Here is a 27,806-nt window from a genome sequence, read left to right as displayed (position 1 = left end):
GAGACTCGGCAAAGTCAACAATTGCAGTTTTTTTAAAGCTTTTTGCATGTTTATCTGAGCCTTAACTGTGCAATTGTTTGAATCACTAGCTTCTGCCATTTTAAAAGAACTGGGAGTTTGCTCTGGCTCCCCACACCATCAGACCAGCCATAATACATAGTCATCGATACCTGAATGGGGTAGTATCTGGCTGAAGACCTAAAAACATAAATGCCCGAAGACAGTTTTGAACAATCCTTGTCAATGTGATAGTTCCAAGTCAACGCGCGATCCAGGAATTCCGTGGAATTTTGAACAGTCGACTTCCTCTAGAATAAAGTCATCCAGTATAACAGCTGGCTCATCATTAGAGTTTCTAGATCGCAACGCAAAAGACATCATTAATTATACAGTGACAACGATGTATCCTTGTCCTAGGTTTAGGCTATTTATGTGCGTTTCACAATTAAATAAACAAGTTATGTAACAATATTAATAGTTCTTCTTTTGCAAACCGTGAAACATCAGGGGTACGGCATATTCAGTCCATCAGTTTTTGGGAAAAAACGTGTTAAGTCCTGCTACTTATTGTTTGAGAGTTAATTGTTGACTTACATTGTTTCTAATAAAGGATTTATCGGTGAAAAGCTAAATAATAACTTAATAAATAAACTGTTACTGAGATAAAGTATTAGATTATAACTAATACTAAAAAGGATGTAAAGTTTATTTTTGTCTCCTGTAAAAGATGTAAAATGGACTAAACATGTTCTTTCTCTGAACCCTTCATATATATCCCGGCGGAGCAAGTCCTTTTTGTGATTCATTCTTTTTTGAAAAACTAAACCAGACTATTGTCGCTTATACAAATTAAATAAATGTGAAAAGTTGTTTGACTTGTATTTGGCCTTCCGATCATTATTAGTCTGCTTATTTAAACACATATGTAACAGAAACGGTTAAATACAAAATAATTGAATCTTAAAAGTAAAAGCACTGTGGTGTAGTGGTAGCGTACTCACCCGGCTAGCAATAGAGCCGGGTTCGAGTCCCGGCGGATGAAGTATTTTTTGTGATTTAATTTTGATTATAAAATAAATCAGACTATTACCGCTCATACAAATTTCACACACACACACACACACACACACACACACACACACACACACACACACACACACACACAAAATTTCAATAAACATTATTGAATATATTTGAATAATATTTATTGAATATAATTATATTGTATTAATTATATTATATTACATTATATATATATAATAATATAATATCATTAATGTATATATATACTAGCGGACCCGGCGCGCTTCGCTGCGCATTTCAATAAGTTTCCCGCGGCTTCGCACGCAATTTCCCGTTGAAAACAGTACACTATATTCACTTATTCATTTTCTATCACATTCTAAACATTGCTGAGATAATTGATAGTCGTTCCTTCGTGAGCTTCTTGGGCGCATTATGAAGGTATGTACCACATTCCTGATACTTCTCTGTCAAAAAAAAACAACTAAGGTTGATTTTATAACATTCTTTATATTTGTAGCCAACGTAAGATAGTAATTATGATATCTGCATTGCTCTTCTGATCAAGCATGAGCATGGTTTATAATAAATAAATATTGCAGTTAAAGGTGAATTTTTACGTCAAATTTGAATTGTATTATCTGGATAGTAAAGTCTATGTTTAACAGTGATTGCAGAAACAGTTTAAACAAAATTTGTCGTTTCTCTTAAGCTTACTCTATGCTTTAAAACTATAAGTGTAGTAATTAAATTATATATAAATATATTTTTTGTCGCATTATATATGTTTACAAAGAACAGCTGATTAAAAATTTGAAAAGACTCTTTCACTTAATAACATATGTTTGCTGCAATGCATTTCTTACGGGTATTTCTGTAACCAGTGGGGCGAATCCTGAATCGGGAAAGGGATAAAAAGTATCCTATAACCTTCTACAGATCAAGACGAACAAATTAAAAAAAAAATTAGGCGAATCCGTCCAGCCGTTTGTGAGTGATGCTGTTACACACGAACAGTTTCATTTTTATATAATAGACTAGCCTAAACCCGCGGCTCCGCTCGCGTGGCAGTAGAGAGGGCTACATCAATCAAGCATCGAAAAGAAATACTAATTTTATTATACGTTTTTCCAATTAATTTATTGCTCTACTAATACATCGTAGCATATCATAAAATCTATTATAAAAGTTTTTTTGTTTATTTTAATGCGTTTTGGTAAACAACGTTATTAGTTGTATTATTTGGAGCATAAATATAAAGGTTCTTCGGGTTTCCGACTCTTGAGCAAGCGACGTATAATTGACCGTGCGAGAAACATGAGGGTTCCAGATGGATTCCTGCGACGTTAAGTGATTGTCCTTGTGCCTTATTAATCGTCATTGCGAACGCTTTTTGTCGCATTATATATGTTTACAAAGAACAGCTGATTAAAAATTTGAAAAGACTCTTTCACTAATAACATATGTTTGCTGCAATGCATTTCTTACGGGTATTTCTGTAACCAGTGGGGCGGAATCCTGAATCGGGAAAGGGATAAAAAGTATCCTATAACCTTCTACAGATCAAGACGAACAAATTAAAAAAAAAATTAGGCGAATCCGTCCAGCCGTTTGTGAGTGATGCTGTTACACACGAACAGTTTCATTTTTATATATATAGATATATATAATGTCAATATCAAGATGAATATCAATTTATTTAATACTCAATATATAATTATATATTGAATATTAAAAATATTCATTATATTATTCAATAAATAAACGAATATATATATATATATATATATATATATATATATATATATATATTTGTATATTTATGATATGTGGAATAGTTCTCTAATAAGTGTTCGTTGCGCGCGAGAATGAAGCAAATTTCGCAGTAGCGGGTTGATAAGTTTTTCGCGTATCTCTTTCAGGAAGAATCTAGTCATTTGTGTTATAACAGTGTGTGTAATATAATTCTTGTTAGAGATATGTTATATTTTACAGGAAGTTTTTATATTGCATTGGATATGCTAACTTGTTTATATTACATTCAGAAAATCTGACCCTATGTTATCAATATTATTCTCAAAGGGGCTTAATTAACGTTTATTCAAACTATTCGAAGGCTGCAAACAAACTTTTCAAACTGGGATTTAGAATTTGGGGGTTAGAAAACTTGAATACCAATTTAATAACTAATTATAACCTACTAAGAACTTATTTATTAATCTATGATTAGAAATTATAATACTTAAATAATAACAATAAAACAATAATATTAAAGATTAGTTTTAATTTTATAACAATATTAGTTTAAATATCAATAGTATAAAATATGTCTTAAAGTATTAATATTCTCAGTTATATATCTTTTTTAAATTTTCTACATCAAATACTTAGTTGTATGGAAGTACCATGGGTTAAAATTAGGTAATTAGATTTATAACAAAAAATATAGTGTAATAATTAATTACCACTATAACAAATAAACTTACTTCTTAAATTTCATGTTTGTTCCTCGTTTAAAAGAAAGTTTGTCTAGTCAATTAATTGTGAATTATTCATTTTGATTGTTAAGTAGACAAATCTTTCTTAAATTAAATACCAAAAATAAAATTAGAAGAGTGTTTTATTAGTAATGCAGCTTCGAAAAGTATATGTGTCAGAAGAATGCACATTTTAACGCTTTTGAAATCGTTATTTTCACGATGTACAATTCCAAAATGCATATCGTGAAATTAACGATTCACAAGTGTTAAAATGTGCATTTTTCTTACATAAAGAGTATGTTGTTATTATTATATCCACCGAAACAATATTTAAACTGTGATTTAAATTGGGTTTTATTAAATTTTAAACTCTAATTTAAAATTAATTAATATTATTATTTCAGCAAATCAATTAAACAATCATGAAGATCCTAGTTGCGTTGTTCGCATATCCAAATCATACAATTTTCAGTTACCACCCTAGATAGTTGACTGTCCACAAATTCTATGGCTGAATGTGACAATTGCATAAGAGCAAAAAGTGTTAACGTAGGAGTTAAATAACATAACTCATACGGATGTGGTGAGCTGAGACAGATGTTTAAAATATATGTAATAACTATTAAATGAAGAATTTTCAATATGAAAAGCTTGAAAAACAAACTTCAAATGATTTAAAAATAGTTAGTTTAATAATAGTTGATGAAAATTGTATAGCTTCACACACGTACAAACAAAAAGTAAAAATTAAAAATCGATTGATTTTGGATTTTCAGTTTTAGACTTTTCAAAATTGCTTTTGTATGAGTGTTATTATAAAAACCTGAACATACATTTCTGGTTTTAAGAATGATATAATTATCAATATGGATTTTCAAAATCCTGTAACAAATTCAACCTCTTATTTTGTCTCTGAGTAGCTGATTGAATATGATGTAATTAAGAATGATATTACAGAAATTCACTGAGACTAAACATAACAGTTCTTACAGTCAATTCTGTTTCAAAGTAAAGAAAGATCATCGGCCACAGGAACGTCCTATATACAAACTTGAATTTAAATGTTAGAGTAACTTTTTATACGAATGCCTTCACAATTAAAATACTTTTTGAAATTTATAAACCTTAAATGTAAGGTATGATTATAAAATTCTGTTTCTGAATTACTTACATATAACTTATGTTTACGAATTAACTTGAATCTATTAAAAGTATACAGCTGATCTATGAATATTATAAATTCATCTTAAATATAGACAAGGTTTTTTTTAATGTGTACAAATTACTGCCCCAAATAGTTATTGCGTAATATAAAAAAAGATATGATAAAAACCAAAAATACTGATTTTTAAATACATTTAAAAAAATTGTCTTCTTTACAAATAAATAATTAATAATAACAATATTTTATTCCTCAATAATTATTTCACAATTTCACATTTTGAGTATTAACTTACTTAGGACCAAGCTAACCAATTTGCATGTGGCTGACAACCACAAAAATGACCTGGAATTTTCTTACGTCATCAGTGTAAAGTTCTACTCTGTTATATTATGAAAAAGTAAGAGCAGGTTGATCGCTGAAAAATTGTTTAGATTTTCTCACTTCATCTGTGGTCTAACCGATTAACAAACCGCATCCTTCCTGTAGATTCTTTAATTTATTAAAACGTTCGCAGCTCGCTGTAATATTCCAGTCTGATCAAAATACTGTCAATTGACTATGAGATTTCTTTTTCAAAAATAAATACTCTTAGCGATTAGTAAATTTAATTAACCAAACGATAGTAAAATTTGTTATTACACATATCGTTTAATGAATTTGTCAGACTTCTGAACCATTTACAATATAAATGCAGAATTAATGGTGAACACCTGATTGTCGTAAATTGTAACCAATCAAACTGAAATCATATATTGCTTGGACACCTTGTTTAGCTAGAAAGTTTCAGTTTGTCGGCCTTTTAAAAAACTTAATGGCCCCGCAATCTCGATCAACTCTTTAGTCAACACCACACAACGATTCAACACAAGATTATTAAGCCTCCATCCATAATAATCAAGTCTAATTAACTCCCTGATATACTGCATAATCCAATAGTGAAAATAATCGTATGCTCATCTTAAACCCATAAGAAACTTATCTTCCTTCACAACTAAACCACTTAATCAATTTTATGTTCTGATCAGCACGCACACTTTCATGTAAAAACCTTACACAAACTTTTTATAATTTTAGAAATGCTATAATCAACATAATTTCCTAGTAAACCTAATCTTGGAAATTAGCCAATAACCCACAAACAGCCTTACGCCGAAGCCCCCGGCAAGCCCAAGGCCAGTCTATTATGTAATAACCAGTGTCTAGCTAAACGATGTTTATAATTTAAAAAAACGGCTCATTAATTTTTACGCGCGTTTTTGAATTTTTTACGTTCTCAAAAATCAAATCAATTGCGAACTCTTGGAGTTTCGAATTTATACTATCCTAATTTTTAAAAGTAAATTATTTGAAACATTCTTCAAAAAGTTTTATATATATATATATATATATATATATATATATATATATATATATATATATCTGATGAAAGGTCACTCCACACCGGGAGAATCGCATAAATCAGAATAAGTCTAAATTCAAATCAATTAGGAAGACATCATTCAACGTTAAACTTTTCATTGAGTGTTTAAAACAAATTACGTTGTTTTTCTAAGTATATTTTTCAATATTTAATTGTATTCTCTTTATACTTCCCTTAGCTATGCCACTTGTTCCCCCTAATCTAAAAATTTACATTAAATACACTATTGTGGGTTCTACAAATATGTGAATTGTAGACACATGTGGATGTACTTACTAGAGTCAGCATCAGATAAGGTAGATGTTATCTGGAATAACAAATAAAAAGTAATAAACACATCCAGACAGGTGGTAAACGGAAAGAGACAGACTATGGGTTGAATTTAGTTTTTAGCTCCTCTTGGTCCAAATGACAATTGCCTAAAGTTTGTGTAGAGATGTTTGATGGAAACAGGCTTTTTTCCGGACATTTGTCATAGTTCAGTATTACCAAAACATCAGTAACACTACGTTTCGAGATCTGAAATCTGAACTATTCTTTAGGTAAATAACGTACCTGGCACATAATTAAAATTTTGGTTAAAATAAACAAATCACCAGACCGTCGTGACACGCATAAGTCAGGAATCACAACGACCATGTTTTGTGTCAACTTCACTGACTCTAAAACAAGCACTTAATAAAAACAAAACCCAACACTAATTAATTATTAAAACTGAACTGCAGAATAAAGGTCACAATAGGCCTGCAACCTTGCCGAAGCGCCAGTACAGGAATTGTACTATTTACGACAACCTTCCGTCAATTTTAATTTGGAGATTAAAGTAGACTATGTGAAATAAATTCTAATCGTCGGATATGTGTTTTAATCTTACTGAAAGTATGTCTTTAATTTCAATAATTTAAATATTATTTTTAAACATTAGTAGCCTTTTAATTGACCTATGAGAATGATTTCTTTTTTATATTGCAGTCTTTCATAATTTTGTGTAATTATTTCTTAATCACAAGAGCTAAAGATGGAAGTTATCACAAGTCATGTTTATAGGTATGACACGACTGATCTGCTTGATATGTAAAAATTTGTTTTAATAAATAATTATCAATTTACAAATTGTTGTATTTCCAGAAAGCTTACTTTTTACGAGTTACGCCATTGAAAATCCCCTATTAAATTGTTTGTATTCAGTTTGAAAAAGTAATACAACTATAGTATTTTAAATAGGATTTTCGATAAAAAAAGTATTCTTTGGTGCTTTTTTGTAAAATGTATGGATTTTTATATGGAATGTAATTAAAGATTTTATTTGATTCACACTTTTATGACATTAAGATGGGTTTCGACATGAGATTTTTACATAATAGACATTAACAAGATTTACAGTTCATAACAGTTTGTTTCAATTCGACATTTTAAACTATTTATTTTATTGTAAATATCGTATGCAGATAGACGCTTAAGAAATCGATACATAGACTTTCTTATGATACAAAGACCGATGTTTCAAAGGGTTGGTATAAGACAAGGACGTAACCAGCGAGGGTGTCCAAGGAGTCCGGAACCCCTATTTTTCAATTAGTTCATTTACTTTTTTAGTAAACGATTATTATTATTTAAATAATTCAGTATTACTGGCATGTACTGCTGAAAGATCGTTCTCAACACAGTTACAGGTCAAGAACCGTTTAAGGAACAAAATGGGGCTTTACTTTCTGTCCACTTTGGGAACGTATCAGTTGTCTTGACCCCCCCCCTCAATTTTTCCTAACTACGTTCTTAGTATAAGAGGTTGGAAACATTCTGTATACATATATTTTCATTGAAAGTGTAAATTAATCGTGTTTAAAAACACATTACAATTGTATTGAAGAAAAATACATTAAAGGCTAAGTGAGATTAGGGTAAACAAGTCATTTGAAAAATCGCTTCCTATCTAAAGAAAGGATAGCAAATTAAACAAAACACATTATAATACAATAGAAACAATAGTATTCAATCTTTGGGATTTAATAAAGTAACAACAAGAGGGATTTAAATGAGGCGCATTATTAAAATTACTTACGTATTTATTCAGTCGTGTACTATGAAATATAGAAAATCTCTCTCAAATCCAATCCACCTCTTGTTAGTGACACAGACTTGAGTATTACACTCACGCTGGACATTACACTAATTCAACTCACTCGGAAGATGCTGAGAGAACAAAAACTAGTACTACTATTTTATTAGAACTAGCAATACATTATCTGTGTGAACTGATTAAATGACGCAAGCAATAGACCTTTGCATTAGGTTATGCGACGTTAACTGATTATCTAAACGCCGCGCCGCTTAGTGTACTTATCAAGAATAACCTACAACCAGAGATAATACTACAGCCTGGCGTAAATTCTTTGGCAATAGCCTTACAGTTATGTAAGTATATTGCGGTCACGTAATTGCAGGCACGACTGGTACATTTTCCAAGACTATGTCGGTGATTGTATCGCGTTTATTTAAATATTATGTGGGATAGTTCATATGATAGAAAAACATTTATAATTACGACGAAATTTTAATTTAAAACAATGTATTTTAAATACAAATAATATTAAGAAATTGAGACTATATAAAATCAAATGAAGAAACTATTCGGCCACGATTGTGGGGCGGGACAAATTTCATTCCTGTCCGTCATCCACATAATATCGTGAGAAAAAACTCACCTATAGAATTGAAATTTTGAATGACAATTTATTTATGTATAAAAAACGCCGAGTTCATTAAATACTACGAGTAATCATAATTTCAACTTGTCAATCGTGGGATAAATAACTACAAAACGTGTCACCTAATAAAATGAGCTAAGGACTTGATTTTTTTCATGACACCTCAGCGATTGAGTCTTGAATAAAATAACTTATTTAAAGATAAGATAAGATAATATAACCATACACTTATAAGTTACCCTCGGCATCATTTAAAACTTTTCGAGAACTTAGTTACCAGGGAGGTTTGGTTAATTGGTATATTAAGCTAACCTGAGGTTAACTGCAGCAGTGGAATTTATGATCGTGATGAGAACACGCATACCAGAGGGATATGGTAACAAAAACAACGTAAACAGAGGGTTAAGTAGGCTATTCGGTATACCCTACTAATAGACAACTAATACTGAACAAGGAGTAATATTCTGAAGGGATTTAATAAAAAATACTATTTTGTCAATTACTTTGAAAATCAATCTGTTAATATTTACTAGATAGTAGTAGACATCTGATCTTGGTCTGGGAGTAAGTTCTGTAAGATATTTAATCACTCAGTTCCAGATAGCTTAGTTCAAATACCCGGTACTTAACCATTTAAACGGTTAATTGTAAATCGTAACTGAAAAGCCTTCGCGGCCGGTAGTAATTCGTACTTTGGAGCCACAATCTCCTGACGTAACACGTATTTTAGTACATTATAGTAGTACACGTGAAGATATACATAGTATTGATGCTAGCTTTAACTCAGAATGTCAAGGCCTGTTACAGGCGATAAGTTGCGCTATCAGAGTAATTATGATAGCCGATAATTAAGGAAGCGTGGCTCTGATATGAATACTTAGTATTTTGTTGCATTGTATCTGATATAAACTGAACAAAACAGTTTCATGATTTTGACTGTTCTTCTTTAACCTTTGCGCTGTTTTTTATATAAATATTTTTAGATCTTAACAATAAATTAATCTAGATATTTGATCTACTTCGATATTTTTATAATTACATTGCTTTAATTTAAATGTTGTGAGATGACAGGTTTTTACGACGCACTCCTTCAATTGGCTGAGTATCAGCGAAATGTAGCCTATTTACTCGAGAAGCTGGAAAAAATCTATTTCTATCTCTGTCTTTCTGTACGATCTCGAGAATAAAATGACCTACAGACTTGAAATTTTGAATGGCACTTTCTTATAATCTTAGAATAAATTAATTTGTAAACCAACTGAGCACTCCTGAAATTTTTATTTTCAGTGAGTTAAGTAGTAACGTGTATATATGTCCCCAAAAATCGGCAAAAATAAAAAAAATATTCTACGTACCACTATAAAATCAATTCGAGGTTCTGAAAAGAGGGGAGTGTTATATAGCACATATAGACACGTGTATTGTTCAGATTTTTTGTTAAGAATGACCACATAATTTTGAAACTAGATGTTTTGAAATTAACTTCTTAGACGTCTCATTGAAAATTTGGAAACAATATCCCGATTCTGAACGAAAAATTTCCCCTACTTTTATATAAGACGAACGGGGTTATTCCAGTTTCCGTTTTTAAACATGAAAATACAAAAAGTGTGTAACATTTAGATGATTATTGGCACACTCCAAAGACAAAGGCTTTATTTTTATCGTAAACAACTACTAGGAATAGATAACAACTAATTTTCCAATGTAGTAGTAACTGAATGATCTTGGAGTAATTAAAGCCGCAGTAGGCTAAGTTGTATAGATATGTTGCAGTCGTTAAACCCGTCAATTCAGATAAGATTATAGTATTTTACAATGTTGTTGTTTTATTTACTACTAGACAGTACTTTTATCGTGTAGATTGTCAGCCCTTGCTACTTAATACGGTTTACTGACAACGAAACAAATATATGCGAAATATATTCAGAAAACCCTCCTGACTAGAATACCTAAATATCTAACAAGAAAGCTAGTTTTTATTCATGAGCTGAGTCTCATAACACTCAACAGGACGCAAGAGCGTAGCCAGGGAAAAATTCGTGGGGGGGGGGAGTTCCAGACAACTTCCCGTAGTGGACTGAGAGTATTTTGTTCCTTAAAGTGTTTTTGACCCGTTTCTTTTTTTAGCACGATATTTTAGAAGTACACGTAAGAAATACTGAATGATCTAAATGATAGTAATCGTTTTCTGAAAAAGTAATTGAAAAAATTGAAAACTTGGGGGCCGGACCCCTTGGACCCCCTCGCTGGCTACAAGTCCTTGACAGGATGGCCAGTACACGTGGACATGACCCGCCAATAATTTGGGAATAGGGGTTTTCAATTATTTTTGCCACAAAAGGACAATGCTTCGCTCCATGATATAAAAACAAAAACTACTCTGCAATTTGTTTTTAAAATGTTTTATAACTATTTAAGTTTTTTTTTTAGTAGGAAAGTTTCTTTGTAGTATCCAAGATTACAGTTGTCTTGAAAAATAGGGTATTGTACTTTGAAGAACGCTTGCTTAATACAAACATTATTATAGAAAACTACCGAGATGGCTTTTTAATTTTTGATAGGCTTATGTATGCAATTGAAGCTCTACACTTCAATATAAGACAAACCAGCTCTATTTCGTGTCATTAGTGATTTCTTCTCCTCAAGAGGTGGTTTTTAGAATATGTGGAACATAAACATGTAAGCATCGTTAAAGTTGGTAAAAGAGTCATTTCAATGTTATTGTCCAACACTTATTGTGCATGACAAAATGAATGGTCGAATGTACTTGTAGTAGTAGGCTACTTTAAAAATTTGAAAACTTACAAGACGAAAATCATTGTATTGATATGAAATTCAAAACGTGGACTTGTTTAACTCAAAATTAATTAGATATTATGTTTTTGAACATATCCAATTATAATGATTTTTTTGTTGTATAATCTTCAAAGCTTTGTAATGCCAGTGTCTAGAAACATTATGAAGTATAAAAATCCATTTAAATACAAGCATACATGTAAACAATCTGAGAATTCTACACTTACGATAACCAATATAACCATTAAATTATTATAAATTCTTATTTTTAGGTTGAACTTTGGACTTTCCTTGATGTACATCTTACTTCACACTTTAAAACAATGTACATCTTCAGCTATGCTTACGTTAAAGTTGTTTGCCAAATTCCTTGTAGACCATTCTGCACTGGATTTGAAGGGTAACTAACTACCTTAGAAGCTATTTTGAAGTCCATTATTCATTTAATAAGTTTAACCTTCACAACTTGAGTTAAAACAAGAATTATAATTAATATTAAACCATCTAGAACAGTTTTAATGGGAAAGACATTTTTTATATATACTTCCACATTAAATTTATTAAAATGTTAATAAATTTTATGTGGAAGTATATAAAAAATGTCTTTCCCATTAAAACCTACTTACTTCCACCAAGGATACAAAGCAGAAAATGAAAAACATCTAGAACAGGATCTATATTGTAAATCTTTTAAACTTTAAACCAGCGTAAGAGTGAACCTTCTGAAGTCGAATTTGGGTATTGTACTATACTAATAAATACCTTTAATTTGGTTTACTACTCGACCTATGCTCTCATTTAAGATTTCCTTCCGACTCCTTGCGGACCATTCCCCTGACATGACACAAATATGGTAGTTAGGCTACTTAAAAAAGTAGATCTATCGGTGCAGTACTAAGTTTTATTGCTTTACCTGTGATCGTTCGGGAATTATCAAGCCCGTGCAAGAAGGTTATTTTTGACGATGGAAGGATTGTGAAGGAAACAGGATTTTTCCGGACATTTGCCATCGTTCAGTGAAACAAGAAATCAGTAACACTACTCGTAGGTGGTCAGTAGACGAATGAAGACGTATTGTGACCTGTATTCCGTAGTTCAGTTATAATGATTAATGTTTTGTATAGTTTTTTTATTAAGTGCATGGTTATAGAGTTAGTGAAGTTGACAAACAACATGGTGGTTGTGATTCCTGACCTAGGCGTGCCACAACGCTTTGGTAAGATTTGTTTATTTTAACCTAGTTTGTAATTATGTATTAGGTTAGTTCTTTGCCTGAAGAAGAGATCAGATTGCAGATCTCGAAACGTAGTGTTACTGATTTCTTGTTTCACTGTACGATGGCAAATGTCCGGAAAAATCCTGTTTCCTTTCCGTGCAAGACTTCGTTTAGGGCCTACACCCTGGGGGGCATGTTCGGAGAAAATGCAAAAACTCTCCCAAAGATCCACCTGAAATTAAATATAACTGCACGGAAACATTGTGGCTACTTTAATTTTATCGATGTTTGATGTTCATACGCATTAAGTGTGATACATAAAATTGTAAAATATTAGTTTCATCACTCGGGACAAAAGTAGTTGTTTCTGTGCATATCAAGTTTTACGAACGAATTGAAGCCGAAAAGCTTTTTCTCCGTATGGTGAATAAAGATTTTTGCCATATTAGTAACAAGTAGCCTAACTCAACATAGTAACATGCCTACTGCCCAGTTTACTATAAAAAACAGCTGTGTTTTCTGCTTATATATCTACTTAAACAATACAAATTTTGGAGTTAGCGCATTGAAAGGACTCGAATTGTGCGCCAGCTGATTTTTCGTCTCTGTTAACAGGTAACAAACAGTTATGGGCCTACAAAAACAGCTGGTATATATGCAGTGTGAGAACAACATGTATTGATAGCCTACATGACTTTATGACAGGTAGACCTATAAAAGATGCATCGTCAGTGGTGTAACTAGCATGTGTAGCCCCCCTGCAATGTCTAGACTTCACCCCTCCCTCAAACCACATTGTTCAAATTTACCAAAAGTATTGTAAATATAGGCCTACTTTATATTGTGTTCTCTTTAGTTTGTATGCTACAGTTTTTGTCGACTCATAACCGTCATTAATAAATTTAAAACAACGAAGAAACGTTTCATATTATTTTTTTGTTTGGAGCAAGTCATTTATTATAAAACAGTTTTTGAACGTATGCGTAAGAAAATTCTGATCATTCAAGAACCTTTTATTATTTAATAATAATGTCAATGCCGTACTAATATGAACTAGATTATATACTTATTGTGTTATTATGAATTATTTAAAGGGAAAAAAACTTGAGTGAATTTTCTTTTTAAATTGTGCAAATTACAATAACAATTTTAGAACGTGATGCACAAATGCTGTTCGAGATAAAATCAGTGAGCGGATCTGCATACAAACCTTGCAAGAGATCTTTGTCCGTGTTGCTGTTTACCTCCTTATCTATTTGAATGACAATGAAACTAAAACTCCCACTTGTCCCGTTTAAATATTTATCCTTCAAGAGCAACTCTAGATTGACTTCCAAACCCAAACGATAAGTCAGTAGAAAGAAAAGGTTATGCAAAAGTCAATCCTAATTCTATTAATATTTACCTTTGTAACTCGTACATTTTAACTATTAACTTATTGTAAGTTAAAATTACCACGGTATAGAATGGAAATGAACACCCAAAAATACAGTAGCGGGATGAAGCAAAACATAGTGATGTTATCTGACTTCCTACATGAGAACAAAGTACTCACTTTGACATGTTCAGGAATGAATGACAAATTTTATTATTTATAGTACTATTATTCCAGGCAGGACCACGCTACACCATGTGTCGGTAACAGGTTTCGCTGAGGTGGCATGGAAAATGTCAAATCTATAGATCACTTCATCCTTGAGATGTCCTGTGGACAGATAAACAATCACACACCCAAAGAAATGTTTACCTACTGAGTGATAGACTTCAATGACACTCAGCCAATTTCAATAGTCGGCCATGTCCACCATTAGAGCTCATTCTATGCATTGCAAACAATCTATGGAACTAGATATACCTAAAGTAATTACTTTGCGAACACATTTATGTGGTAGCTACCTCGACGACAATTCCAATAAATTAAATTTTCCTGTAGTTAAGGGGAATAAAGGATAACAGGATTTCGGACATTTGCCATCGTTATAGGCTATAAAAGGTATAACACAACGCTTCGAGGATTGGAACGTTTGACGTCTCGTCAGTAGGCTATGTATTGATAGCCTACATGACTTTATGACAAGTAGACCCATAAAAGGCGCATCGTCACTGGTGTAACTAGGATTTATAGGGCCCCTGCTCCAACCTTCCTGCAAGTGCGATGTGCGATTATGATCCTCGTACTTGTGATTTGTGCTCGGGACTTGCATCCTGTGCAGTGACAACGCCTGGTCTGGAATCCAAGCAGCTGTTGGGTATGTTTGAATTCTTTTTCCCCTTCTTTCTGTTCTTTATTTTTGTATGTATTAATACCTCCGCCACCTGACGAAGAGGATAGATCCTAATCCTCGAAATGTTGTGTTATACCTTTTATAATCTATAACGTTGGCAAATGTCCAAAGTCCTTTCAAACCTTCTATCGCCAATAATAAACTTTAAACAAAACAAAAGTAAAGGGTATATTAAAATATACTAGCAATAAATAACATTTCATTTTATTTTCTAGCTTTGAAAGACTTGGTAAGAGATGCAAGAACTTCGCGTGCTCACTTGTGCGACCTCGGCACACGTGTAAGCGTCCATTGCCATCTCACAGCGCCATCTGCGCGTGTAGGTGAGCGCGCGAGCAGACATCAGGCACTACATTACTAGCATTGAACTGTTCACTTATTTCTGTGTAGGATAGTTCAAAACGAATAACATATGTCGTTTTTTTTTAATTATATACATAATTTTAATGTGTGTGTGTGTGTGTGTGTGTGTGTGTGTGTGTGTGTGTGTGTGTGTGTGTTTGTAAAGCTAATAAGCTTAACATGAAAAATCGTTTTCTATGAAATTCTAAACATACCAAATTGCTATTTTTGAAATACACTCCTCCATTGTCCACCTGATTTTTTGTCTGTAGTTAAACGACCTTGAGTTTCCCCTCCATAAGAATAATGTTAAAACTTGTACACTGTTACGGCCTAATTGTTTATCATAGCTTTATCGAAGGTGTCTCGTTTTATGGTTATAACGAATATGTATTCTAACGATGTTTTTCTTGCGTATACTTTTCGAGTATTTCAACGTTGAAGTACAACATTTTTAATTGTTTCTGAATAACCAATAGAAATATCGAAAATGTAAAAAAGCATTTGGATGTGTATTAATTGTATATATTGAAAACGAGAGGGCTAACTACGACTAAGCTCGTAACAGTGCATGGAGTTTGTTCTTTTGGAGCTGTAATCAAGATTACCGATAATACAGCCGACACTAATAAAAAGAGATAACAAAGTTTAAAAAATGTTATTTATTAGTGACTAATCGCTCAATGAAGTAAAGATTCCTTTCTTGCTTTTTTATTTTGACCACATGCTTCTCCAGGGGACTTCTTGTCGGTCGATTGTTTCTTGTAAACTGATGTTTGGATAAAAGACTGCACATAGAGGTGCAAAGCCCTCATGCCAAAACACCACAGACACAGAAACATATTTCTGTGTTTCAATTTTCATATTACTATGTACATGTGGCATCATCTTAGTGTAATTTTTTATGAAGTAAAATTTATTCTACAGGGAAGAAAATTATATTACCCTAACTTAGTGCTCTTTCACACGATCCGGCGCGCGCCGTGCGGCGCACAAATTCCCACCGGACTCTCCTACGCCTGACACGCGGCGTCCACGCCGGACTACTCTGCGAAGGGCTATTGTATCATATTGGGGGTTTCACACGGTCCGACGCGCGCCGCACGGCCCAACCTCTAGTCTTGGGTTTGCCACTGGAGAGTGAAGACGTACGTATACTTCGGTATTGTTTTTGTTCAAGTGTTTTGTTTTTTTTTTAAGTAAAAATGAGTGAAACATAAGAGGTAAGTGGCAGTCGAGACTGATGAAGATATTGACATGGAAAAAGTCATAAAGTTCATCAAATGATTTGATTGGCATACGAAAGTAAGAAAAGAATCTTTCCTCACTGTTCCGCAATGAATTGAATAAAACTTTGAAGGACCCAGAAGTATGTCGATTTTGAAGCAATGGGTGAATCCAATACCGCCTATTTCTTCTTCTTCGCCGTCTCCACAGTAAGTACATGGCTAGCACTTTATTCTTCCGCTGTGTTAACATTTCAATAGTTGAGCATGTACTAAACAGTCAAAACATGGGAGCGCCGCACGGCACGCGCCGGACGAAACCGACCTCGTGTGAAAACATTCAGCTTCCCAGGCGGGCGCCGCACGGCGTGCGCCGGATCGTGTAAAAGAGCACTTAGATTTTCGGAGAATCCCCAGGTTTCAAATACAAAATAACGTGAAATATGAGTATTTCACAGATCCTGCTAAATAAATAATATACAAAGTTATAATTTTGGCTCTTAAATAGTCTTATTATAATCTAAATTTGTAGCGGTTTGAAATTTTTGTGAAGCCCATAACAGTTGGAATAACAAACTATGAAGTAGTATAAAAAGTCATGGGAGGGATAAACAATTACTGAATAAGTACATTTTTAATAAACAAAATGTGTTAAACCGTGGTTACGGAAAACTGAGATGAAGTATTGTATGTCCATAAAAATAAAACTAGTTCTATAAGGCTATGGAAAACTATTGTAAAAGAATTATAATCATTGAAATAAACTTATTCATAACAAGAATTTCGCAGATCTCCGAATCAAGTACAGGGTACGATCTGCAAAGGTATATAGGCTACTCCGGTAAAAACGGGATCATTTCTCTTGATTCCCCAGGGCACTGATTCCTTAAGTGTGAGCCGCGGTTGAGCTACAGTAAAAATTTCATACCGTGTGAAAAAATAAAAATAAAAATATACTTTTATATTAACAATTAAGCATAAACAAAAGAGATTGTTGCATCATCGTATGAATAGCGTTCGGGTGAGAGACTCATAGACACACTTACCACTATTTCTTGGAACGTGTTGACTTGACGCTACACATCACTCCACCCAGACAATCCAATAAGCATGGCATTGACTGGAAAAAATGTGTTGTAATATGTAGTCCACTGATAGTGGCATTTCAAAGGCGGGTCGAAAAAAGGGCTTCAAGTTCCTTTCAAGCGAAAACGACCATTGCGATTTGGACCGATTTTCTATTTGGTTGAATCCATAGAGAAGAATTAGCCGCTGAACATCTCATTAAGAAACAGCATGATATACTTAACATTGTTATGGGTACAATCAACTTAATACTCTTTAAAAGTAAGATCTTTTGAGCAATTGTACAAGGACGTGGGATCTGACAGCTTATGTTTTGTTTTACAATAATTAGTTCTTGTTGGTTGTTTCATTGGCAACGCCTTTTCTGTGGCGTGTTTGGGCTAAGACATGAAATACATGCTTATCAGAAGTGTTCTTATCCTGTCATTACCGATACGTTTATTGATAAGAAGTTTCTGTCGAAGATAGCTTTTCTTACTTAATTGTTTGAAAAGTTGAACATACTAAGTAATTGCAAGAAAAAACCAAATATTTTAAACTTGTCAGACAAAGTGGAAGGTTTTAAAAAGAAACTCGATTGCGGAAGGATATCATGGCTAAAGGCGAATACAGTAGATTCTCCGCCTTGAAACAGTTTATTGAAGACAGATCTTTCCAAACTGAATTTATTTTGATGAATATATCTCCCTAACAACAATGTCAAATCTATTTTGTAAGAACAAGGAAATGCATCTAAACGTTGAAGATAGTGAACAACCGGTTGAATTGCAAACGGATAATTTGTTAAAGGCTGGAGTCAAAACGAATGATTTGTTATAGAGTTTTGGTGTAACGTTGAAAAAAGTAAACCCATAAAATTGCCAGGAAAACCTTGCTTGTATTGATTCACATGCTACTATTGCCCTTTACTATTTCCTACCTCTGCGGGGCGGGCTTATCAGTTGTGGCTGTCACTAAATGAAAGTGCAGACCAAACTTAAAAATTGAAAAAGAAATGTGTGTTACAGTTTCGAACGTAAGTCTAGATTTTGATATACTAATTAAAGGGCAAAATCTCGTCCTTCAAATAGATTTTTATCAAATATGTCCGATTGGCTTGTATAAAACTTTAAATGAATATTATGAACTGTGATGAATTTGAGTAGATATAACCTGACTAGCTAAACTGTAATTTTGATGAATCATTTAAACCATATTTACAATGTTATACGCTTTGTACTTTACTTATTTCCCTAAATATATTTTTACTTGTATGGATTGAAGTCGAATAACAATATAATAGTGTTCTTCTTTAAAAATCAATAGTGAATAGTACATATTTACATAATTTATTAAAAACATGGTTTATACGTACTTGATATTTTTGTGATCATAAAGTGAATTATAAAGTCACTATACTTTATTAATATTCTGCATCGACTCTATTGACAAGAGCTGAGGGAGTGGGGCGCCGCGGAACGTAGACGGCTACAAACCCAAAGGAAGCCTTGAGTCCTAAAAGTTTAGGAAACAGTACTCTAGGGGATATGTTTAGTATAACAACGGCATGGAAAAAATGTATGAACACAAATGTAGGTTTAATTGGAATTTCTATTCCATTTTATATTTTGACACCACACTGTGATTGAAAATGGTCAATAATATTCGGCTATAACTTTGGTAATAGCGGTTTCGTAATTTATCACTATCACGAAATCAAAAATCAAATTCAATAATTATATCTTAAAATTTTAAAGTGTTAGTTTTCATCCAATTCTAACCGAACTTATAAAATGTCCGAGTATGAGTATGAGGTCTTTTGAAATGAATTTATGTGTTTATTTTTCTTTCAATAACACTTAATATTATTATTGGTTTCATTTTAACTACTGGTAATTACTCAATTCCTCATATAATAGTAACCACTGAATATGAATATGAGGTCTTTCGACATAGAATGTTTTATATTCAGGCCACTCCACAAATAAATTATTAATATGTTTTAAAATAAAAAAATAACAGGACTAGTTGTGTAGTGAAAATGTGATAAATGGGTTTAGTCAGTATGAAAATTAATGCCTATTCAGATAGAGTTACTGATAAGTTTTCTTGATTTTTGATGATCTAAAATTATTCCCAAGCATTTCAGTGCATTCATTATATTTGTAACTTCTTTTAAATATTTATTTTATTTCTTATTGTTTCAATATTTATTGTGTAAAACATTGAATATTTATTTGTGGAGTTGCCTGAAGATGAAATTTGATTTGAAAGCCCTGCACAAAATATACAGCAATATTAGAAAATATGTAAATTATTATTACTTATTACTATGAATTAAAAGCGTTTCCAATAAATTGGTCCGAGAATCTTTCATAATATTACTGTTTAATCCAAAATCGGCTTCAACTTATTTTGCAAAAATATTTGAATCTCATTCAAATAATATATAATGTTATTAAAAAATATTTAAAGGGAAAATATGGTGGAAAACCTCAGGTGTTCATCAGGAGGGGGATCTGTTCATCTGTTCTAAGCCCTTTTTACTTTTTACCGTTCCAGGTTATCCCCACTCCCCATTCGTTCCAAAAACCGAACAGCTGAACCGAAAGGCAAGCATTCATTGGATTGGACACGAGAGTGGCGAGACTGGCGGGAGGGTGCGAGGAGAGCCGAGTGTAGCCGAATGGCGAATACACCGTCCGTCGGTTTTCGTTAGTTCTGTCGGCCGTCAGTCCGGGGCAGTTATAGTCGAGAAGTTGGGCTTGTTTTGTTTAGTTTCCCGCCATTGCGCTCATCAGTCACTCAACAGCTGGTTGGTTACCTGGATGCCGGCTAACCTGTTTTTGTGCCGCATTATTGTGTTTGTCCAATGCCACTGTCAGAGTCGGCGTGACCAGTTGTATCGTTTATGGCCCACTTCAGTCTTCAGTCAACAAGTGTTGTTTATCTAGGTATAATAAAACTGTCGTTAATCAAACTGAGTGGTAGTAATATACACGTGTGTGCGGTGCTGATGTAACTTTTAATTTCTGTTCAACCTAGCCTACGACAGTCACTGTTACCATCTCATCGGGATAGTGAAAAAACTCTGATAGTGTAATAAAATAGAATCATAGTGTCATGAAAACCAAAGGTACCGTGTATTGGGGTGAGTTCAATAATTATATAGTATTTAATAGCCTAGTTGTAACAGTTTGATATCTTAACTGACAAAATGTATATACATTTATAAATTGATATATATTTAAAGAAACTAGTGTACTGAATGAAGAAGTTTTCATTCAATACCATTAAAAGTGAGATAGAGAGAGAGAGAGGTTAGTTTCCTTCAAGTTGGAGGGAAAAGCGCAAACATCTGTTTAGGTTAAAATTAGCCTACCAATGGCAAGATCTAATTTTGGCCTAATGTACTGTGTATTGTATCTTTAGTTTCGATCTTAATACGAATTACAAAACAGTCTTATCTGAATAATTGTAGCGAGATGAATGGTGATGCATGTCTTTAACATTTATAAATGAGCCTCTGTATTGGAATACTGTAATAGTGTTGCTATGAAATTAAAAATATTTCTAATTTATTGATATAAATAATGTATATAAATTCGTACATGGTTTATTATATATAGCTTATACTAGCCTACTTTTGTGGAAGTGACATTTATACCTAGTTTTTAGTTAAATTTAATAATTTATTTAATATTTTTGCAAACATTAAGCTATATTTATTTCAATTATGTGTTATTTCTGCTATTCAATTAAATGTTTTTATAGTATACATCTGTTACTTAACATTTTGGTTCATATAAACAGCTTAGTTTAAAATTAGGTACCCATTTACGGTCGAAACAAAAGATACTGTCACTGTCACATGAAGGAGAAATTTAAATACAATACAACTGCAGTCCTCAAGGATTACAAACTTATACATAACCAGGATTGAGTAATGGGAAGACGGGATAAAACTATGGAGACGTTTGAGAATATTCAGTGAAGAGGGTGAAGCATTACTAATTAATATCAAGGTTTTAAAACGACATCGTAAAGTTTTTAAACTTGTGGTTTAGGAGGAGAACAAAAATATGTTAACTTCCTTGAAATATTTTCAAATGTGTTTATTGCCTATTTGTAGTTTTTAGACTTAAATACTAATTTGATCTAGAATATAAATAAATGTAAATTTACTCCTCGGGAAAATTTTGTAAATTTAAATTATCATAATAGTGTTTGTAGAGAATTTGAAACTAGTTTGGTTTAGGACACATATCCTACGTAAGTCTTCAAAAATTGTTATGGAGGTCCAAAATGCCTATTTATACAAAACTAATTTATTTTGAGTGAGATAAATATTAAATCCTATTTAATTCTCCGAATATTTAGAAGAGACCGGAAGCCATGTCCCGGACTATTGAGAGGATTACTTATTTTGTCCCGAAATGAAATTCCTGATAACCGTTATTAATATCCCTTCCGGCCTAGTCAGAGGCAAGATAGTTTTCACAAGTGATTGTCATCTCGAAATGTCAAACCATAGATGCATTATTAGTTTAGATTTTATATCTGTAACACTCAAATATTTAGAAACCTTACAAGACAAAATCATGATAAACATATAAATTTGTATGTAAAAAATTATGGACTTGATTTAATACAATTATCCAAAATTTTATCTCTAAACAAGTTTTCTTATAACAAATCAGTGTCATTGTGTACAGTTTCAAAAATATTTGAACGGCTGCCATCTTAACTGTAACCATTCCTTTTCCAAAGTTTACCATCTTTACTCTGTGGCTTTAAAAAATGTGCAAGACTAACAATTTTTTTAAAATCGTCTAATAGTTTTAAAACGCTTGTTGAAAAATAGTTATAATTTTAGCAGAAATATGAATATCCGGAATCTTGAAAGATTGTATTGTTGAAGACTGTTTAACGAACTCACCCACTAATACTGTCTGTACAGAATTTAGTTTGCATCTATTAAAATTACAGTATTGGTGGTGTTTACAACCTTTTCCCAATGTTGCTGTATAATACTCAAAACTCTGAGCGGCCGCTATCTGAACGTAATGTCATCTGGAGATGTAATATGATTTGAAATTGATTACCTGAGAATTAAGAAAAACATTTTTTGTTTTACCTTAGGATGCATAACAACTTAGGTTTAAACTTTGATCGGTCGCTACCTTGAAATATATATTATTTGCAATACAATATTTAGTTGTTAAATTATATTATATTTTTATGATAACAATATTATTTTGTTACTCCGCCAGACATGCTCTCTACATTGTAAAAGCGTAATAGATTTCGTTATTTTGAATTAGAGTAGGCTACAATACTCAATAATGTGTCAATTTACGGTGTTCACAAAATACTAATTTTACCAAACTTCCGCTATCAGTTTTCTAATTTTGTCAGTAATTGTTACCTGTCTCTTATCTCGGATATTGTAGAACTATGTATAAAACATCTTTAAATAGAGGTTTTTTTATTTGTGGTCACATGCCGTTGTCACTAGGCTGTTTAATATTTACATAAACAATGATTATGGGGGACCTTTTATTGTGACAAATACTTGTGTATATATAATGAGACTTTACCTATACCGAGCTGAAGATTAGTGGCTTTATAGGCACCGAACAATGTGTTATTGATAGGCGCCTGTGGTAGTTGTTAACCCATTAAAGCCCAACGGGTCGTTTTCGACCCATCTAAATACGTGTAAACCATTTTGTAGTAAAGCGTACTATTCCGTCTGTGATGTTTTTGTCCGAGAGTGTACTAGTCTACTGACCTTGAGAAAAGGTTTGGGGCCTCTTCCGCCACCCTTACTACTAATCGCAGTCTGCTACATTGAGAGTTGCACAATACATCATGTCTGCTCCACTTCACAGGTTAGTTTTATATATACCATGTCCTTTTAAAACATATCTAATAAGTGAATATTACTATCAATATATGTAGTAAACAAAATGTTTATTAGTGAGATTCACGAAACTTACTGACTTTTTAGTATTACATGACAAACTATTAGTGGGTCGAAAACGACCCGTTGGGACCAAGCCCATAGCATAGGCCTAACCTCAAACCTAGCATTGAATCTTTTTTCAAGTTTCTAAGTAAAAAGCGCACGGTGGTAAATTGAAATCAATATGTATACACATTATACATAAAACAGTATTAACATTTATGTTATCTGCTTTTTCAACAGAAAATGTTTTATTTTATTTTTAACTTTTGGGTTATTTCAGGATCGACAGTCCGCTTACGCTAGCTGAGATCTTAGAAGCCTTGGAAGACACTGCGTCCGTCAGAATACACCGCAGCTGTCCTCCCGACAATGATGACCCTCACAATATCACAGATGAAGAATCTGGAGAGGAAGATTCTAATGACCCAGACCGAGTGTGCCGTCGTTAGCTCCAAGCCGAGGCAGAGATTCAATTCGAAGTAATTGAAAACGATGAAGATACACCAATTGAATTAGGTGATGAACGAATTGGGAATGACTGCACAGGTACCGTCCGGGCAAACCGAACAGAGAAATGCCCTTTAAATGACAAGAAAATGATGTCTATTCGTGAAAGAGGGTCATTTGAAAGCTAAATTGACAAGTCAGATAACATAGCAGCTGTCGCTTGGAAAGATAACAGTGTTGTCACACTATTGTCAAATGAGCATGGTGTGGCTCCTCTTGGTGAAGCTAAGAGATATTCAGTGACAGAAAGAAAGAAAGTTTCCATTCCTCAGCCATATCGTATTGCGCATTACAACAGGAATATGGGAGGTGTCGATCTAATGGACAATAATATATCGAACTACAGGATAGGCGTTCGTGGAAAACGGTGGTATATCCCAATCGTTCTCTGGCTTTTTGATGCTGTGATGAGCTTGGTTTCTTGGCTCTTGGTTTCTGGCTCGCTCTCAAGGAGTTACTTTGGACAGTCTCAGTTTCCGAAGAAGTGTGGTCCAGGCTTTACTTCAAAAATTTGGACGCGCTCCTAAAGCAACTGGCCCAACAAGAGCACTGAAGAGGGCTTCAAACCCACTCCGTAGTGACCATGGAGGGTATCTTATAGTGACAGGTCAAAGTAGAAGAAGGTATGTTCTATGTAAAAGTAAAACTGTAAAAGCGTGCAAACGATGTGAGGTCCCACTGCATGATACCTGTTTTGCAGATTTCCAAAAAGAGTAAACATTTGTATAATAAACATGTCTTTCAAATATGTTTGTAAATAAAGTCTCCACTATGTACACTTTATTGTGTTTTACTAAGGCCTTACTCCCAACGGGTCGTTAACGACCCACGTTAAAAAAGTACCAAAATTTTTAAAAATAATATTTTTTTGGTCATATTAGTGTAAATTAGATAAGGAATAATTGATTTTTTATAGTGAATAAAGTATTTTGAGAAAAAAAAGTTTTGGGCTCTAATGGGTTAATGTACTTGCAATAATGAGATAGTGTCCAGGTCCTGGAGAGTTGTACAGTGGAAGTTGCAATGCAAGCAGCAGATTGCATTTAAGCAGTTGCGACAGACGGGGACTATTGATGCCGGGGCACGGCGTGGCTGCGCGGGCCGGCGCCGTCGTAACGTGTACTTTAGTGCTCTTTCACACGATCCGGCGCGCGCCGTGCGGTGCGAGGCTGATGCGGCGTTGGGCTATGGGAGTAGATGAGTCTTTCCACACGACATCAGGCGCTCGCCGCACGGCGCAGACGCCGCGCGGCGCACAAATTCCCGCCGGACTCCCCTACGCCGGACACGCGGCGTCCACGCCGGACTACTCTGCGAAGGGCTATTGTATCATATTGGGGGTTTCACACGGTCCGGCGCGCGCCGCACGGCTCAACCTCTAGTCTTGGGTTTGCCACTGGAGAGTGAAGACGTACGTATACTTCGGTATTGTTTTTGTTCAAGTGTGTTGTTTTTTTTTTTTTAAGTAAAAATGAGTGAAACACAAGAGGTAGTGGCAGTCGAGACTGATGAAGATATTGACATGGAAAAATTAATTATGTTTGTGGAAGAAAGACCACTGCTGTGTTACAAGTCGATAGAGGAGTATAAAGACAGAAACAAGAACAGGGAAGCTTGGAGAGAAATCTGTCATGCGCTATTTCCTGGATTTGAAGACAAATCCGCTTCTGAAAAGAAACAGTTGGGTAAGTACCGTTTAGAAGTTTTTCATAGTTAATAAACATATAGCATGTGATAAATGTGTTCATCAGAAATAACCGTATTATTTACATTTGAATAGTACTGGGTAAATAAAAAAGACTAGAACTGTTAAAATGTCAAAAGGTCTGTGGAAAACTAGCAAAAAAGTACCTGAGAAAAATTAAATTAAAAAGCTATTTCAAATTTGAAGGAAAAAGTTGAATAAATATGAAACACTAATATATTTCTAAAACGAATTTTAATGCAAAGTTTAGGACACTGACACTGTTGTTATGAATTTGTAATACTATTTTTTACTTAACTATATGTATAAAACTATTAGCCTTAACATCATAAACAGTTCACATTTTTGTCCACGGGTGGTGATTAGATTTTTTTTAACTGCCATGTCACTGATCCAACGTTTGTCATGAAGTACTTAGCCAAAACATTTCTAACCTGGATGGACTTGATCCCACCTCGCAATGACTGATTAGTTCCTTGATGGGTACGTACTGGCAAATCTTCCCATCCAACAACAGTAGATGCATCTTCTAACCTATTTCCATCCCTCACTCTAACAAAGTTGTGTAGAATTACACAGGCTTTCGTTATCTTGACAGCTAAATCAATGTTCACATTCATAGGTCGATGGAAGATCCGCCACTTATTGCTCATGATGCCAAATGTGCATTCAATCAATCTTCTACCTCTACTTAACCTATAGTTGAAAACTCTTTTCTCAACAGTTAAGTTGTGGCCTCCAAAAGGACGCATAAGCTTAGTACTTAATGGGAATGCTTCGTCTCCTAGGAAGAAATAAGGCATATTAGGTAATTCACTCCCTGGGAGAGGCTCAGATTTAGGAAATTCTATTGCTTGATCCTGAATTTTTTTCCATAGACTTGATTTATGGAAAACTGATGGATCTGCTTCTGATCCGTAAGCCCCAATGTCAACGAAGGTAAAACGATAATTTGCATCACACACCGCCATTAGCACAATAGAAAAATAACCTTTGTAATTGAAATACAAAGAACCGCTATGCTCAGGCTTGACAACTCTGAGGTGTTTTCCGTCCACAGCCCCAACGCAATGGGGAAATTGTGTTTTATTACAAAATCCTTCTGATATTTCCTTCAGATTCTCTGCCGTCAGTTCTGGAAAACACTCCGAACGCAAGACGTCCCATAAACTGCTGCATACGTTTTCTACAATTTTACTTATTGTAGAGATTCCAAGTTTGTAGTAGAAGTGTAGGTCAGTAAACGTGTTGCCAGAAGCCAAGTACCTAGAACAAAGAACAACAGATATTATAACTGTCTTTGTTCGAGTTTTCATAGTTAGTTATCATAGTTTGTTAAATATGTGTACCTAAATATGAAAAAACTAACTTGTACAATTAAGGTTTTCACAAGGTTTTTTACTCTTAAAACCAACTAGGTACTTTCATCTTTAATGTCTTTTCCTTTCCTTTTCAGTAACCTTTTTTTTGTCTTCTTTTACTTTTTTATCTCTCTTGGAGTCGATTCTCTTTAGTCCTAAAATAAAACTGTCCAGGTCGAATGCCTAGTCTATCCAAAACATTTAACTTTCCTACTGCTCCTTCATTGAAACCAAATTATACTGAACTTTAGTTCTGGGTTTGGATTTTCCCATGAAGGCAGCGTTTGATTTTTCTTTTGGACGAATACAATATAAATATATTACAGCTGTCACCAGTTGCTGAAAATAGACACTGAACAGTAGGGCAGCCAACAAACCTAAAGTATAACAAACTATATTTCAAGTAACATGGTATTACGTAAAAAGATTGTTATATTTGTTTATCCCTAAAAGATACCGTCTCCCCTTAAACTGTCAATTTATTTCCAACTGCCATGCTCAATAGATAATCAAATAATTAATGCGGGGTTTTA

The 27,806-nt window shown here is 33.6% G+C and overlaps 2 protein-coding genes across 2 annotated transcripts in view; one reads left to right on the top strand and one right to left on the bottom strand.

Annotated features, from left to right (window-relative positions):
* The window catches only part of LOC124357735 (insulin-like peptide receptor), a 34,809-nt gene extending 26,499 nt beyond the window's left edge, over nt 1-8,310 (bottom strand). The window contains exon 1 of the mRNA XM_046809751.1: nt 8,151-8,310. The gene's annotated coding sequence lies outside the window, so the exon portion shown is untranslated. The remainder of the gene's footprint in view (nt 1-8,150) is intronic.
* Nucleotides 8,311-20,460: 12,150 nt separating this feature from the next.
* LOC124357734 (insulin-like receptor) overlaps nt 20,461-27,806 on the top strand; it is a 57,635-nt gene continuing 50,289 nt past the window's right edge. Inside the window, exon 1 of the mRNA XM_046809748.1 lies at nt 20,461-20,880. The gene's annotated coding sequence lies outside the window, so the exon portion shown is untranslated. The remainder of the gene's footprint in view (nt 20,881-27,806) is intronic.

This window comes from Homalodisca vitripennis, chromosome 3 (assembly GCF_021130785.1).
Source record: "Homalodisca vitripennis isolate AUS2020 chromosome 3, UT_GWSS_2.1, whole genome shotgun sequence".
Classification (NCBI taxonomy): Eukaryota; Metazoa; Arthropoda; class Insecta; order Hemiptera; family Cicadellidae; genus Homalodisca; species Homalodisca vitripennis.
Note: the sequence above shows the minus strand (reverse complement) of the source record. Positions and strands in the feature narration are given on the sequence as shown.